Raw genomic sequence first — 16,511 nt, forward strand, 5'->3', positions numbered from 1 at the left:
ACATCGATGACAGCGATAATGCTGTAGTCAGGCTTACATTTGAGTATCTGCAATTGTAATCAGATTCTCTGTCCTCCATAAATCTGAGGAATACAGCAGTAATACCTGGAGCACAGAGAGCAGCTTAGGGTGAAATCAAACTTAGAAAGGTAACTACTAACATTTGGGAAAGTGCTCAACTGCTTTCTGAGCTTCAGGTTTGGAAAAGATCAACTGTTCCTTCACCGTCCTGGCACAAAAGGCAATACGCTTTAGGATGTTGTTCTTTTTCTCTTGCCCGACATAGACATTGTCTTTAGGAATCTAATAGGAAGCACTTAAGAATGAAACTTCTTGTTTGCACGGTTTGCCAGCTGGCCACTCTCAGTCTTTCCTCTGGAGACAGTATGCAGCCCACACACACACCCCGCTTTGGGGTGTAAGAATACCCTGCCCCCCTCCCCCAAACAAAGGAAGCAGGCAAACACGGAGACTCGGACTGCTGGCAGATGGGAACAAATCACCAGTTCACACTGCAATGTGTCTCTCCGTTTACTCTAAAAGCAATACAAGCAAAAGCATACAATAAGGGATCTCTCTGCATAGAGGAAACAGGATGGAGAACTTGACTCTCAGAAAAACCAAGCCCAAGAACAAACCCAATTCAAACATCTGAACAGTCACCACTGTTGGAGCTTGAATGCCACGTCCCAGCGGGCTGAAAAATCTAAGTCTGCTTTGGGACAGATACATTCAAATCTGCCCTGCCACAACAAAAGTTAACAGCAGCTTTAACAAGAAAGATACACCCTGAATGCCTCCGTAAACCAACAGCCACAAAGAAGGTGAACACACTGAAACCCCTCCCAAAGAACACAACGCGTTATGGCTACTTACCCAAGGTCTGTTTTGCCGGTAGCTTTAACTCCTCTAACAGGGACTCCCCTAACAGTTACCGATGAGTTCCCCGGAATCAGGGCATTATCATCTGTGTATTCTGGAAACAACATCAATACAGAGAAAGCATCAGTCAGTTTGTAAGAGTGATATTAACATGTCGTCACGTAGCACTTCAGGGAATCCCTTTACAGATAGAAAAGCAACATTTTACACACAGCGTCATGCTTTCATCATCTCACGGTACCTTTCCAGAAATCTTCAGGTCTGATAGTCAAACACAAGCAGCAAAATCTTTCCCATTTTTTTGGAATCGTTTCAACGCCAACAGCAAAATGGTCTCTAAAGTCACTACAGCAGTGTCTGCTAAAGCATGAGGTTCTTTCCTGATCTAACTTTCATTGCTTTTGCTCCTGTTAGCTTACAAAACCCTAGAACATGTCTCTATAATAGCGAGCACGGAAGAGGACACCCCCACCCTGCCTCCCACCTTTTCAAACACATCCCAACCATCCATTTTGCCTTCCCACCATCTTCAAAGAGAGTCCACCATCTCTTTTTTTTCCCCCCAGTGATGTTTAAAATCCTGTTTACTTTCAGCTTCTATTAGCATTGCTTCTATTACGAGATTTCTGTGATCACGCGGCCCGGAAAAATCTGAACAATTGGCCATCTTCACTCAAGGTTCACTGAAGGGTCTTTCCAAGATCATGTCACCATTTAGTCAGGACTCCTGCACCAAGTTATAAAACCCACGACCGTATCTCCACAGGGAAGATCTCCAAGAACCCCCTTTAGGCAGAACATCCTGGCCGAGTTCTTTCCTTCATCTTCTGAAGGTGACTTTAGGCACGCAGATGCTGTTCAACAAAAACGGAAATTCACGGTTATGTATAAAACCCCAAAATCTGGCAGACACGTGTATGACACTGAAATGTATTCCTTAGCTTTGCTCTGACAACCACTGGGGGATTTTTGCATTTCCACAGGGAAGACACCCTTACAGAAGTTCCAGTAAGTATCTGTGTCACAACCTGTACATCTGCCTCTACCTGCATGTCTATCTCTACCGCCGTGTGACACGCGACCCCGTAACACCCCCAAGACCCCTAACACCGTGCTGTTAAGTCTCCTCACAGATACTCTCCTGAACATACTTTACCTATCTGTAGGTAAACAGCGTGTTTAGGTCCAACCACTGGAAAGGCTGGGGCCAAAGTTACAGTTACCACATGTGGCAGGCATGTCATCCTGTTTAAGTTTTAATACAACAAACAGGAAGAGGGAAAACACCTATGAGTACACATTGTAAAGAAAAGACTGTTGAGAGAATGTCACAGAACCACAGGAAAAAAAGAAAAAAACAAAACAAAACACCCGGTAAAATTTGAATGTTTAAGGAATGGAAATGGTTTCCAAGTCTTTTTATTTCTGTCATATCCCAAAGTCTTTAATCACATGCAAGCTTTGCCAGATGGTAGATTACCAAACTGAGACAGCACGCTAAGTAATACGAAACCATTACCGTCTCTGAGAATCAAGCACCATTTCTGAGATTCAAAAGAACTTAGGGCTTCTCGAAGAACATTTTTAGGTATATTCACCATAAGTGATCTGCCATAAAACTTCAGTATTGCCCTGACACCGTCTAACACGCAGTACCAGGAAAAAAATGCACCGTTTGAAAGAAAAGAAGAAATGATGCCCAATAGCATCTGAATGAAAATGTCTTTGGTGTAGCAAAGAAGCTGTATTGGCAAGAAATGCCAAGTATACTTTAGACAGAACGCTCGTCTACAAGATGGCTTTCCAGGGTCTGCATAGATTCTCACTCACAGATACACTCTTGATCCCAAACGTTGCTACTGAGCAGTTTCTGCAACAGCCAAGCACCACTTTTCCAATGCGGTGGAGTAAAAGTAGCTGAAGACAAATTTCAGTCACCAAACCCACTTTTTTCCCCTTCAAATTAGCCATCCACTCCTTTTCTATCACGTTCAGCCTTCTCTGCCGGCTTTCAAAGAAATCTGGCAGGTTTGTGATTACAAGGCATTGTCCCACATTTCCTTATCGTTTTACCTAGAAGGGTCCCAGAAACCAAACCTCTTCCACGCGCGGTGTCGCACACAGACCCCGTACGCTGCTGTGCCTGGCTGCGCACACAGCCCTGACGCCAGCTGCCAGCGCACAACCACGGAAGAGCAGCTCTGAGGCCCCAGCACAAGTCACCGCTGCCGGCCGCGGCCCAACCGCCTCACTGGCCACCTGCGCCACCGCCAGCCGGCCGGTCCCCGCATCCCGCGCCCGCTGGCCCCACGCACCTTCCATGGTCTGGGCGTTGGTGACCTGCAGGTCGCAGTGAGTTGCCTTCAGCCTCTCGCGGCCCATGATCTGGCGCCTGAGGTCCTGTCACCGCCAGGCTTTCAACACCTGCTCTCCCCTCCTGTACCCCCCAGGCCTGTCCCCACCTACTGTCCCCTCCTGTCACCCTCCAGGCTGCCATTGCCTGCTGTCCCCTCCTGTCACCCCCGGGCTGTCACTACCTGGTGACATAAGCTACATAAGATAAAAAAGAAAATAAGAAAAAAAAAAAACCAAAACGAAAACCTGCTTTGGTGAACACCAAAACACCCGTGACTTTCTCAGACTCTTCACTACCCCACATGTGAGTCAAGGGACAGGGTCTCCTAAAGGCTCTTTTGCGGGCACTTCCTGAAGACACCCCCATCCCCCACCCCCCACCCCACCCTGCTTTTCTACAAGTGCACAAAGAGGTTAAGAAGAGTTTCATGTCTAAGTTAAAGGAGGCAGTTTCTGAAATTAGCTTAGGTGAAAAAAACAAGGTGGTGTATTCATGGATTTTCTCCTCTGCAAAGCCATGAAGAAAACATGAAACGCACTCCCCAAAGGCAAAGGAGCAAACTGAGGGAGAGCAGCTCATTGGCACCTTTCAGAGCTTCAACAGTCTGGAGAAACGGGGAAAAAAACCATACAAAGATAAAGAGCAGCCAAGATGCACTTTTATAAAATGCACATTGGGGCCTGTTCCAGATCTCAGAATGACTTTCAATATTGCTTTGCATGACTATTAGACCAAGGCCTAAAGTGCCGTGATAGCTTCTGCTTGCCGGGGCATGGTAAGATCACTCAAACGAGCGACAAGGTAACAAGTAAACACCAAAGGCAATAGCGGAGCTTACCGTTTCCCTCCACTGGCGACCAGCTGTGCAGTAAACCAGCTTAACCAGCCTCCCTAAGAATGGCTCTAAAGTCGCTGAAAAGGAAAAAAAAGAAGGTAAGTCCTTAGCCTGGATGTAAAGGCACCATCTTGGCTCCCAGGCAGGTGGCACTGATGGCCCAGCAGGGTCATGTCCCCACGTTCCAGGAAAGATAAAAAAAGTGCAGGACATGTTTGTGGGGTGGGTTTGATGCATCCTTTCCGTTTGCTGAAAGCCTGAGGAAGGATGTATTCCACGGTAGGACCGGTGGCACTTTAAACCTGAGGTTAAAAAAGTGCTGCACTTCAGTGACGCTCCCCAAGCTGCTTTCACCACCAAAGAGAAAAAGATTTGCTCTCTCCAGTATGGTGGGAATGATACCATAAAGTCGGTCAGGGAGAAAAACCCTCTAAGACTTGCTTGCAAGTTTCAGAAGGCCGGCATTCTTTATGGCAGTGCTGGGAGCACGGGGGAATGTTTCCTCTGAGCGTGCTCACCCAGTTCCTCGAGGGTACGCACTATGGACAGCAGAGCACTTGCACACTCATAGCGCATTACACATGCATTTTCAGTCAGGCACGGGATGGGTTACAAGTTGCTTGCTTTAATGCAAACGAGCACACACCCTCAGACAGCACTGCTGAGGTTTTTTACTAGCTCCCCGTGCTCCCCAGGCGGGGCCTTGCCCTCTCTCGGGGGGCTATCTGAGTCAGAGGTCACGATCTCCCCCCACAACAATTACCTTTGTCCGAATTCCAACCAACATTCTGCGGATCGCAGCACTCTATCGGCTTGTCTCCTCCTGCGACCACAACGTCCTCACCCAGAGGCTCTTTCTGCATCACCGAAGAGAACGCAGATCTTTCCCCCATCCATTCTTTGTTCCCCATCCTTCCCAAGGCTGACTCCCTGGATGAGAGGTCCCTTAATTCGTCACTTCTAACAGCTTTAGAGAGTCAGCTTGGCCTAACCTTTGTGCGCAGGCGTGTTTAACGTAGAGCTACACACCAAATCAGAGCGTGGCAACTGGGGAGCTCAGACATCTTGTCCCTTTGCCGAGCCAGCAGCTTCCCCTTAGCAGAATCCCTGGACATAAATGTATATACAGTGGAATCTATACAGTGGCATCAAACGTCCCGCCAGACACCACATCCGTCCCTAAAATCCTTCCCCCCAAACAACCCTGAAAGACTTCCCTTGACACCCTCCTCCACCCCAGGCTGTTCCTGAAATCATCCCCCACCTCCACCTCCCCGCCCTGGCCCTAAAACCTGTTCCCCCAGACCCTGGTGCAGCCCTCCCCCACCCTCGGTCCGTCCCTAAAATCCTTCCCCCAGCTCCCCGGTCCTTCCCTAAAGGCCTTCATCAAACCTCCCGTCCGTCCCTAAAACCCTTCCCCCAGGCTCCCCACTCTGTTCTCTAAATAACACACACACCCTCCACACCCCCCCACCCACACCCCCCACACCCCCATACCCAGGTTTACCAATACACACACACCCGCCTCCTCAAACCTCCCCCACCCCCCATACACCCACTCCCACAAACACACATCCTTGCCCCACCCCCCACCCCCACACACCCCGCTCCACCCCTAAACACCTTCATCGATTCCCACCCGTCCCTCCCTAAACCCCTTCCCCCCGCCCCCTCCCCTGCCCCCGTCCCTCTGTCCCTGGCATGGCCCAACTGCCCAGCACCACCAGACCACTCTGGCCCAAACACCATAAGGCAATGGTTCCCACCTGACAATAGCAAGTCGAGGAACATTTTTTTTTTTCCTAAACAGAGAGAGTTCTACTTCGTACGCTGCCGACTACGCCGAATTATGTTTTGCTGGCTGACTGGATACACAGCAAAGCTGAACTCCACATCAAATATAATCAAATCTATCAAGTATATCAAATAATGGAATATATCAAATGCAGTTTCTTATATTGCAATAAAAGCAAATAGCATGCAATATGATAAAAGGAACCAGTAGCAGTTACTGTGAGCGATATGATAAAAGAGCAATAGGAGCGAAGCATCCATTTGTTATCCCAAAGTGTTAACGTGACTAAGGAAAGGAGACATCACCAATTCCCACCCCAACAACACCCAGGCCCACCCTTCGGCTGGGAGCCCCCTTGCAGCCAGTGCCAGGAGTCTCTCGGGAACTGGGAAATTCCCCTGGAGAAGGTACCAGGAAGGAATTCTCTCGCTGCTTCCCACCGTGCATGGTAGCCATGTGAGGCACAGCACAAGAGTTCTGCTCCCTGCTTTCTCTGGTGAGGAAATTGACACAGCACATTTACACCCATACAGAACCAAAAAACATGGCTTGGGAAAGTGCAGGGCTGCTCCCCTGGAGAGGGTTCGAGGAAGGAATTCTCTTGCTGCTTCTCACCCTGCCCTGGCAGCCGTGTCAGGCACAGCAGAAAAGTTCTGCTCCCTGCTTTCTGTGGTCAGAAAACTGACCTCTTTTCCTTGGCAATAATGCACAGCCCAAAAAACTCACCTTGGCAAAGTGCAGCAGTGCTCCCCTGGAGAAGGTTCCAGGAAGGAATTCTCTGGCTGCTTCTCACCCTGCCCTGGCAGCCATGTCAGGCACAGCACAAAAGTTCTGCTCCCTGCTTTCCGTGGTGAGCAAAATTAATCCTTCAGCGTTGCAGTCGTTAAGAGCCCAAAAAAGTCACTTTGGGAAAGTACAGCACTCCTCCCATAAAGAAGGTACCAGGAAAAAATTCTCTTGTTGTTCTCACCCTGCCCTGGAAGCCATGTGAGGAAGAGCACCAAACTTCTTCTCCCTGCTTTCTGTGCTGAGAACATTGACACAAACCTTGTGCACTCATGCAGAGCTAAAAGAAAAAGTATCTCTTAAGAAAGGGCAGCACAGCTCCCCTGGAGAAGGTTCCAGAAACGAATTCTCTTGCTGCTTCTCACCCTGCCCTGGCACCCATGTGAGGCACAGCACAAAAGTGCTGCTTCCTGCTTCCTGTGGTGAGAAAATTGACCAAAACCTTGTGCACTCATGCTGAACCAGAGCTCACTTTGTGAAAGTGCAGCACTATTCCCCTGGAGAAGGTGCCAGGCAGGAATTCTCTTGCTGTTTCTCACTCTGTCCTTGCAGCCATGTGAGGCACAGCACAAATGTACTGCTCCCTAATAGCTGTGTTCTGAAAATTAACCCCTCACATTTGCAATCGCATAGAGCCAAAAAACCCCTCACCTTGACAAGTGCAGCACTGCTCCCCTGGAGAAGGTTCCAGGAAGAAACTCTCTTGCTGTTTCTCACCATGCCCTGGCCGCCATGTGAGGCACAGCACAAAAGTGCTGCTCCCTGCTTTCTAAAGTTGGCAAAATTGACCGTTTATAGTTCTACTCATGTAGAGACAGGACTTTCTTATTCAAAAGCAAAACCCAAAAAGCCACGTAGCCGTGGGAAACCCTTTATCCTTCCGTGTGGCTGGTGACTTCCCATGGCTCTTCCGCAAGGCAGGAGAAACAACCATGAATTTGGAAGCCCACGTAAATTCAAGTACACTTAATCCTCTGACAGTCACTGCTTATGGGCCAGCAGTCCTCTCACCCCTCCACAGATCTGCCTCTTAGTCCTCTAGCAGTCATCCTCCATGGAGGGACCACAAGTCCTCCATACCTACCTACCAACTCACCAGAAATGAGTCAGACCACGCCAGAAGTGACACTGCCTGACCTGCAGGAGATATATTAGGCCTGTAACGATGGTTTCAAGACAGAAAAAAACACCACCATCCACCAGCCCAGCAGAAAAACAACCAGAAGAAACATCATACACAAACCAAAGGCCCCCATCCAAACCCCACAAAGGCAAAATAGCTGAAAAAAGGCACTCTCCACAAAAAAAACAACCACACAGATCGCAAGACAAGATAAAAATGCCATAACCCTAGGAACACAGGGCCAAAAAACACAGGTTCTGTCCATAACAGTAACACACTTTGACACTAACTCGCCTGACCTCTGGCATACCATAACCTTGTTGCCCCCAAACCACAGCACATTGTAGCCCTAAGGCAACACAAAATGGAACGCAAAGTCCCTGAAGATCTCTGCCAGGGCAAAAGCAAAGCACAGAGCCACACGGGAGGGTGGGGTTGGAAGGGACCCATGGAGGTCCTCTGGGCCAAGCCCTCTGCTCCAGCATGCTCACCTAGAGCAGGTCGCAGAGAACTGTGTGCCCTTGGCCTTTGAAGATCTCCAAGGACAGAGGCTGCACAACCTCCTTGGACAACCTTTGCCAGCGTTTGACCGCTCTGAGGGGGAAAATTTGCCATTTCTATCTCTCATTTCACTGTACCACATTCCAGAACAGCCATGACATTACAAGCTCAGGCTTGAAAGCCAGTGCTGTGGCTGGCCTGAAATTCTGTCCCCCTTTTTTTCATCCACTAGTAGCTAAAGGAGGACAAAGAAGGATTTCTTTCAAAGGAGAACTTCTCTTTTCCTCTGTCCTACTTCTCTACCAGTGATCTGGATTCTGAGTGCTGCGCCACTGTCCTAATGGCTGGGAGAGGGATACTTCTCGTAGGGCAGGGAGGAGGTGACAGTGGAGATCATCAGGCTGGGGAAGCTGAAGGAAAACGCAAGCAACTGGAGTTGCCTGGAGCAAGAGTGGCCAGCTTCAGAGCTAGGTCACCTCGTGTCCTCAGCTCCCATGCAGGAGCTGAACCACACACATGGACTGCAAAGCAGTGTGGCCCATAGAAAAAAACCTGCTTTTGGCTCGGGATCGCCCAGGGGCATTTAACTGCAATTCCACCCTTGTCAGCAGGAAGGAAACATGCCCTGCAAGCACACACTGAGGCATGACACCTTCACCGGGGCTAAAGGGTACCTCAGGAGACCTGCATGGGACCCCCCAGCACCTGGATTGCTGGCTGGAGGATGGGTCGGTCAAAGGACCCTGACAGGAGCCCTGCAGGCTCCATACATTGGACCAACGGGCACCTTCCCTTGTCACACAGAGCATCCTCTCGGATGCTCTGCACAGTTTCTGGTAGATGTCTGGAGAAGAGCTTCTCTGCAGCCCTCTCCCATGGGCTTGCTCACCCCCGGAGCCCTTCCCAAGCACAGCCCCATCAGGTGGATGCAGCCGGCGATGCAGGGAAGAACAAGCAGCAGGCACCACAGTCAGCACTGCGGGAAAGCTGGGACCCCAGACACCCACTCAGGCTCCCCAATCCCAGCCTGGCCCACAAGAGTGCCTTTATATCCCTTTCCCACAAGTGCTGAATTCCCCTTCCAGCATTAGCCACTGGACCCACGCTGCTTCTTGCTGCGGTGTACAACAGCCAACAGAGAACTTGCTACACGTCTCTGATTTCCTGCATTTTTCCTGAAAAGGGCGGGTGTGTAACTCTCTGAATGGCTTCTATTTGAAGCAAGGCATTGCTTAGGGTCAACAGTGAAATGAGACACGGGCCATCAAAAGCCGACTACGGGTCCCTTCTTTGCCATGGTCATGGCCTACCCCACAGACTCGCCCCTGGCCGTGTTGGCCACCGGCTGGGTGAAGGTCATGGCTAACAGGGCAGGGGCTCCTGGGTGGTGCTCATCCAGCCCTGATTGCCAAGGGTGAAGCCTTAACACCCAGGTGGGATAAAGCCTTCCCAAGCAAGGGTGGTGCTCCAGGGGCACCACAATTCCTGCTGAAGCTCACCACACATTTCATTTCCCTGTGGCGCCTGGCAGGACACGAGCGGCTCTTGACTGCTGCTAGTCCCCCCGTCTTTTGGTAAAAATGGAAGTTTTTCCTCCCGGTGGGCCTGCTCCAATTCCAGCGCCTTGGGGCCTGAGGCCTAGCACGGCCTGGTTGCCAGAGGCCTTCCAACCGCTAGGCCGGCCTCCACCAAGAGGAGTCTGCCTCTAGCCACAATGGCCATCTCTAGGAAAAACAGCTTCTTTTATTGAGCAGGACCCTGTCAAAAAGCCAGGTGAAAGCGTTGGCCGCAGGCGCAGGGAGGTGGTCCCTGCCCCCTGCCCTGTCCTGCTCGGGGCTCCCCCGGGCAAGGCAGGGCCGGCCATACTGGAGAGGGCCCCAGCCCCGCCCCCCCAGGCTCCGCCCACTTTCCGTTGGGCTCAGACCGTTGGTCACGGGGAGCCCACGGCCACCACAGGCAGCACGGCAGAGCTGTGCTGGCACGCAGCGGCGCTGGCAGGAGGCAGCCTCTGGCCCAGGAGCACTGCCACAGCACCAGTACCCCGCTTCCCAGCCTCCCCGTCGCCGGCTGGGCCCCCTCCTCGGTGCACGGCCAGGGCCCTCCTCTCCCGGGCAGGATGGGCCAGGCCTGCTGCTGCTGCAGCTCCAGGTGGGCTCCCCCCGGGCTCGGGGACACACGGGCACAGCTGGGCCACGCAGCACTGACGTTGCTCATGCCCGCCACGCTCTGCTCTGCAGGGAGGCTCTCAGCGATGCCGAGCCGGCGCTGAGCGCAGACGTGCGGCTGACCCGGGGCCGCAAGAGGAGCGAGAGGCGCCTGCTCCTCCTCCACAAGGAACTGGTGGTCGCCAAGTTGCGGTAAGACCCTCAGAGCCCAGATCCTTGCCCCCAGCCCCGGCCCAGGGACACCCTGGCACCAGCCCCAGGCCCCGGCCCCTCGGTGCTGGAGGCACCAATGTCGGTCCCAAGGCCAGGTGGGGGACAGGGCTCTGCGCGTGGGGACCCAGCCCAAGGAGCCCCCCTCCAGCTCAGTGCCCGCCTCTGCTCTCTGCAGACATGGCACCAGCCTGCGCCCACAGCTCTGCCTGGCCCTGGACCAGCTGTGGGTGCTCAGCAGCGGGAAGGAGGCTGCGGGGCAGGATGGACAGGAGGAGGAGGAGCAAGGCACCGATGAGGACAGCACCTCTGTCATCCTCGCCTGGCCTACCGGCTCCTGCATCGCCACTTTTGGGTGAGTCGTGGTCGGGCAGGAGAGCTTCCCAGCCGTGCCCACGCCATCCCGTGAATACTGGCCTCTGCCTTGCGTGCAGAGCCTGGGCAGGGAGCAGGCAGCTCGGTGGCAGGGAGGGAGGGATGGGGGATGTTTCCCCATCCTGCATCCCCTGGTCACCTTTTGGTCCCCAGAAGGGAAGGGCAAATACAGCTGCTCGGGCAGGACAGAGCGACCCAGGGCTTGGACAGCGCCTCTGTCCTGCCCCACGGGGCAGGGCTGTGCAGGCACCCACCTTTGCCCAGGGCTGGGGGCAGCAGGGCCTGACGCTGTCTCCCCTCTCTTTCTGCAGCTCCCAGGCACTGAAGGAGCTGTGGGTGGCCACGCTGCTGGGGTAAGCCGGGGACGTGCTCCAGGAGAAGCTGGGCCCACGGGGGAACACAGCCCCCAGCTGGGGAAGGTGCCCCTGGGACTGCAGGCAGCTCTCGGGCACAGCTGCCTGACAAGAGACAAGAGACGGCTTGGGGCTCACCCAGCTCTCTCCCTCTCCCTTCCCGGTGCACAGGACACCAGAAAGACGCACGGGAGCCCGCGTCACCCGTCTCACATCCATCAAGCTCCTGGAGAAGGAGCTGAGTCGCCGCCACGCCGTGAGTGTCTCTCTGCTCTGGGCCCTGTCCCCAAGCACTGCTCCTGCAGCCGAGCAGCAGACCCATGGCTGCTCACCTTCTTCCCCTCCTTCTCTCCCGCCCAGTGGAGGACAGTGCGCGCCAGGAGCCTGGAGAGGCTGATGGAGGCACAGGCAGAGGTGAGAATGGCTGCCTTTCACCCATCTCTGGCTGTGCTGGGATGTGCAGCGAGTGGGGTGACCATGTGCAGGAGGGCGGGGGTTCCCACAGTACCGCTCCGCAGCAGAGGGGGTTGGGGAGACACCAGGAACGCTGGTACGTACTGGCTGGCTGGCGGAGCTGGGACGAAACCTGCCGCACGGGGCAGAGAGCCTGGGAGGGCAGAGGGTCCCAGCTCTGCCATGCTCAGGCTGCTGGCTCCGGGGGGCAGCTCGCCGCTGGCCCTTTCTGCTGCGGGGCTGCTGTACAAGCGCAGCCTGATTCTTGGTTCTTGCAGGCTCATCCCAAGCAAGGGCCTGCGACGGCCCCATCTGCAAACGCAGGAGGACTTTGCCACGAGCCAGGTGAGTTTGGGAAAGAAAGGCAACCTCCTGCAATGGATTGAACTGTGCTCACTTGTCCCCTGAGTGTCGCCATGCAGGTTGGGCACCGCACGGGAGGACAACACCTGGACTGGCAAGGACACCAGCTGGAGAGCGGCCGCTGCATGAGCTTCTGCAGGACACAGAGCCTCTGCGGCTGCCCACAGCTTGCAGGAGGGCAGGGCAAGGGCTGGGACAGGCTGTCCTGGTGGCACACCAGCTCTCGGCAGCCTCCAAGCCACAGCTCCTGAGCCAAAGCCACGGTTCCAGCTGCTGGCTCCCTGCCTGTCCTGCCGCACTACACAGCATCGTGCTGCGGGCAGGACAGAGCAGGGCAGGGCAGGCTCTGGGACCGCTGGCCTGGGGTTCTCCGTTGATGGCGTCTTACTCTGTTTTCCTTTGCAGCAGGAGGGAGCAGCAGCAGCAGCAGGAGGAGGATGGGGCTGCCCTGGCCCTTTGCTCTACGGCGCACCCCGGCCGCTGCCCAGGCACCAGGGCAGGCGGGCTCCGGCTGCAGCAAGGCGCTCTTTGGGCAGCCCCTGGCAGCCCTCTGTGGGGAGGACAACACGCTGCCCCGGCCCATCCAGGTAAGCCAGCCTGCACACGGGGTCCCCAGCCCCCCACTCAGTCCACAGGCAGCGTCCCCTGGCTCCAGGTACTGGGGAATTGGGCTCTCTGCCCGTGGCTCACGCTTCTCTGCTCCCAGCCCCTTTGCAGGGGGACAGAGCCCAGTCTGGGGAAGAGCTCTGGCCACGGCCACCGCTGCTGCAGGGCAGCTCCTCAGCCAAGCCACTGTCCTGCATCTCTTGCAGGAGCTGCTGGCTGTCCTGCACCAGGAAGGACCGACGACGGAGGGGATATTCCGCAGAGCTGCCGGCGGCACGGAACTTCGGCAGCTACGTGAGGCCCTGGACTGCGGCACGGAAGTCGATGTGGGAAGCCAGCCTGCACTGCTGCTGGCCGTCATCTTGAAGGTGAGCGCTTCTGAGCTGCAGCTGGAGGAGCTCCTGGCTGGCCTGCAGCGTTCAAAGGCTCACCTGCAGCCCTTGGCATTGCAGGAATTCCTGCGAAGCATCCCCACCAAGCTCCTCGTCATCGACCTCTACGAGGACTGGATGGCAGCCATGGAGAGGGCCAGCAAGCAGGCCAAGGTGGAGGAGCTGAAAGCGTAAGTGTGGGCAGCAGCCTGCCTGTTGAGCAGGGACCGGGAGAGTTCTGGGACCTGCCTGCAAAGCATGGGTTCCTCAGAAAGCTGTCTTTTCGGGCAGCTGCCAAGCTGTGCAACACGGCTGCTGGCTCCCACCCGCCTGGGGCCAGCTGCAGGCACGGCTTGTGGGCACCCTCTGCTTCATCAGCCTTGTCTTCCTCTTCCCTCAGGGTGGCTGACAAGTTGCCTGTGGCCAATCTCCTCCTCCTGAAGCGGCTGATGGCCCTGCTGCAGCACATCGGCAACAACGCAGCCACCAGCAGAATGAGCTGCAGCAACCTGGCCATCTGCGTCGGGCCCAACCTGCTGAGCCCACCCAACGAGGACCTGCTCCCGCTGCAGGCCATGCTGGCAGTGACCGAGAAGGTACGCCCTACCCAGCAGCCGGCTGCTGCCTTCCCGGCCCATCGGAGCTTGGCTGTTGAGAGGTCCCTGGCTGCCTCCTCCCTTGAGCCAGGGCTGGTGGGCTGGGTGCCTGGAAGAGCAACCCCCAGCCGCAGCCACCTGCGCAGACAAAGGGTCAGCAGCGGGAAAGGCTGCTTGACACGTCTGCAGGCACCTGGCTTGAGACCAAGGCTTTCATGTCTGCAGGTGAACGTGCTGGTGGAGTTCCTGATTGAAAACTGCGGGGACATCTTTGGGGGGGAGGTGGCCGGCCTCTCCCCTCCATCAGCCGAGGAGGTGCCAGCACCCATGGACAGGCGCACAGGTAGGAGGAGGGGCTGAGGCTTGTCACAGACACTGGGGCTTGGGATGCCAGAAACCTCAACGTTGAGGAGACAAGCGGTGTAGGGCTTGGCTGGGCTTTGCTTGAGATGTTCTTGACTTCCAAGAAGTCACGCTGCTGCACGTGCTTTTGCTTTCCAGAGCTGCAGCACGAAGAGCAAAGTGGCCCTGCAGGCACAGCAGACACCCAGCGTCCAGCAAAAGCCTTTCTGGATGCAGACGCCTCTCTGCTGGACATCAAAAGAGGAGCTGGGGGAGACACAGGGTCAGGGCCCAAAGTGGCAGAGGTACGGCAGCTCCACAGACACTGGGACAACATGTCTCAAGTGGGACAGTAATTTCCCAGGAGGCCAAGTAGCTGCTGGGCCTCCTCCTGGCAGCTGCTCTCTTGTGCCTTTGGGGCTCCTCCTCTCCCCCCAGAGTGGTACGTGTTAAGGAAAACTGGAAAGGCTGTTTCTGGAATGCATTTCATTAAGTATGATCTGCTTCATCAAACAAAACATACCTACAAAATACCCACAAAAGGACAGAAGGGAGTAGCTGTCACCTTGAGAGGGCTTTTGCTCAAATCCTACTCCGTCGCAGCTTCATCAAGTCTAGGCTGCATTGGCTGGACTGTGCAAAATGGGCATGATGCAAACCAGCATCTCCTCTGTAGAGCTAAGATGGCAATCTGGCAGTCAGGCCCTCACTACCCCAGGCCGTTACTTGCCACCCGTTACCTCCCAAATTTCTGGTTTAGGCACCTCCAGATTTGCCTCCAGCCACCCCCGAGGGCACGGAAGAGTCCCTGGCATGCCTGCAAAAACTGACCAGCCTGCCCCAGGAAACCAGGTAGGAAGAGCTCCCCTTGCCTGACCTGAGAGCTCACTGCAGGGGCCTGGGGCTTTCCCCATCTCATCACGCTGTGGGATGGAAAGTTTTTCAGGATCCCACCAGGAGAAGGAAAACTCGAGGAAAAGAAAGAGAAAAGAAATCTGGGCAGAGGAGAGGGACAGCACAGCAAAAATAAAACGGAGAAGAGAGGAACTCATTTTGCTGACCCAAACCTGAGAAAATGCAGGAAGGTGCAGCACGTCAGGAAGGCCAGGTGCGTACCAGGCGCTGCTGCCCATCTTTCCCGAGTCTGAACACGGCCCTAAGTCAGCCCAGCTGGCTGGCAAGGGCCGGCGAGGGCTGGTGCTGAGCAGGGTTTGGGATGAGCCCCACGGCAGCTCCCCAGGGGCTCCCCGTCGAGCCCTGCTGTGTGGCACAGGGGCACTGTCAGCATCCCTGCGCACGCACAGCTCCCTAGGGACATCACCCCTGGGGAGAAGGCCCCTAGTGGAGGCCAGCAAGAGCTCTCCCTTCTGGGTCATGAGGAATTCCTCAGAAACAGTGTCCTCCAAAGAAGGGGGAACCAAATCCTGCCTCTTCCTGCCTCTGGGGGCTTATCAGAGCTTTCTGACTCTGTCGTTGCAGGTGCTGACTGATTTTCACCGGCTGAACCGCTGTGACTCCTGGGCCCTCGCAGCTGGTGTTGACAATAAAAGAATCTTTTCCCTCTCCTGACTGTGTCTGCCATCGTGTCTTCCGGAGTGGGGAGCTCTTGTGCTGGGAAGGACCCTGGGAAGGGGAGGAGTTTGGGATCGTCCCTTGCCCCAGCACCCTTTCCAGCGGGCATCGGGGCTGAGTTGAGGGCCTTTAGGAGGAAAAGCAAAGCACAGAGCCACACGGGAGGGTGGGGTTGGAAGGGACCCATGGAGGTCCTCTGGGCCAAGCCCTCTGCTCCAGCACGCTCACCTACAGCAGGTTGCAGAGGACTGTGTGCCCTTGGCCTTTGAAGATCTGCAAGGACAGAGAGCCCACAACCTCCTTGGACAACCTTTGCCAGCATGGGACCACCCTGAGAGGGAACATTTGCCATTTCAATCTCTTCTTTCACTGTACACATTCCAGAACAGCCATGACATGACCAGCTCAGGCTTGAAACCAAGTGCTGTGGCCGGCCTTCAGGGCCAGCAGGGACTGGGGGCCAGAGGGGAAGTGTTTTAGAGACGGACCGTGGGGGCCGGAGGGAGGGGTTTGAGGGACGGACGCCAAGGAAGGCCTCATCCCTGCAGAGATGGCTCAGGCCCGGGGCCTGTCTTAAGGTTCAGTCTTAGTGTTAGGTCTTAAGGTTATATCTTAGGGTTAAGTCTTAGGCTTCATTCTTAGGGTTAGGTTTTAAGGTTAAGTCTTCAGGTTAAGTCTTAAAATTTATCTTAGGGATAAGTCTTTGGGTTAAGTCTTAATATTTAAGTGTTAAGGCTAAGCCTTAGGGTTAAGTCTTTAGGTCAAGTCTTAAGGTTAAGTCTTAAAGTTAACTCTGAAGTTTAAGACTTATGGATTGAGTCTTAGGG

Source organism: Falco punctatus (genome assembly GCF_963210335.1).
Source record: "Falco punctatus genome assembly, contig: scaffold_58, whole genome shotgun sequence".
Lineage (NCBI taxonomy): Eukaryota > Metazoa > Chordata > Aves > Falconiformes > Falconidae > Falco > Falco punctatus.